The 727-nt window shown below is 47.0% G+C and overlaps 1 pseudogene; it reads right to left on the bottom strand.

Moving 5' to 3' along the window:
* Positions 1-225: 225 nt before the first annotated feature.
* LOC136637294 (5S ribosomal RNA) lies at positions 226-345 on the bottom strand (annotated as a pseudogene).
* Between the last annotated feature and the right edge of the window lie 382 nt (positions 346-727).

The raw sequence follows: 727 nt of genomic DNA, 5'->3' as shown, positions 1-727 counted from the left end.
AAAGCCCTGGGATCGTATACCTCCAGGAACTACATTCCCAATATAAGCCTAAGATCATTCTTCCACTGGGATCTTTCCTTTTGATCCTCAAACTCCCAGAAACAAGGCAGATGAGTACTTATGAGAGGACTTTGTGGGCAATGGTGCCAGGAACCATCCACCAAGAGAGCTATGCCTGTATCCTTCACTGGTTGGCAACATTCAGTCTCGAAAGACTATGGCATAAGCCTACAGCACCCGGTATTCCCAGGCAGTCTCCCATCCAAGTACTAACCAGGCCTGACCCTGCTTAGCTTCTAAGATCAGACGAGATTGGGCATGTGCAGGGTAACAGTTGCTGTCATCCTTCACTACCTGTTTCCCACCACATACCTGTTCCCCACCACATATTTCATGTGGTCCTGCCCGGAATGCTGAAATTTCAAGGAAATCCTGTCAGTTTCTCCTGTGTTTTTACTGACATGCCTTTAACACTGTTTTATCTTATAATGGTCATGCTTATACATTGTGAGGTGCCAGTGATTAAAATAAAAAGATGGGGCATAAATCCGTACAATAAGAGAGCCAGGATGGTGTAGTGGTTCTGGTGTTAGACCTGGAAGATCCAGGTTCAAATCCCTGCTTAGCCATGGAGCTTCCTGGGTGACCTTCTGGCTGGGAGATAATCTCAGCCTCACCTGCCTTACAGGGTTGTTGTGAGGACAAGAGGAGGGGAGGAACCATGTAC

Source organism: Tiliqua scincoides, chromosome 1 (genome assembly GCF_035046505.1).
Source record: "Tiliqua scincoides isolate rTilSci1 chromosome 1, rTilSci1.hap2, whole genome shotgun sequence".
In the NCBI taxonomy this organism is placed as follows: domain Eukaryota; kingdom Metazoa; phylum Chordata; class Lepidosauria; order Squamata; family Scincidae; genus Tiliqua; species Tiliqua scincoides.
The sequence above is the reverse complement of the archived record's forward strand: the minus strand, read 5'-3'. Positions and strand labels throughout refer to the sequence as shown.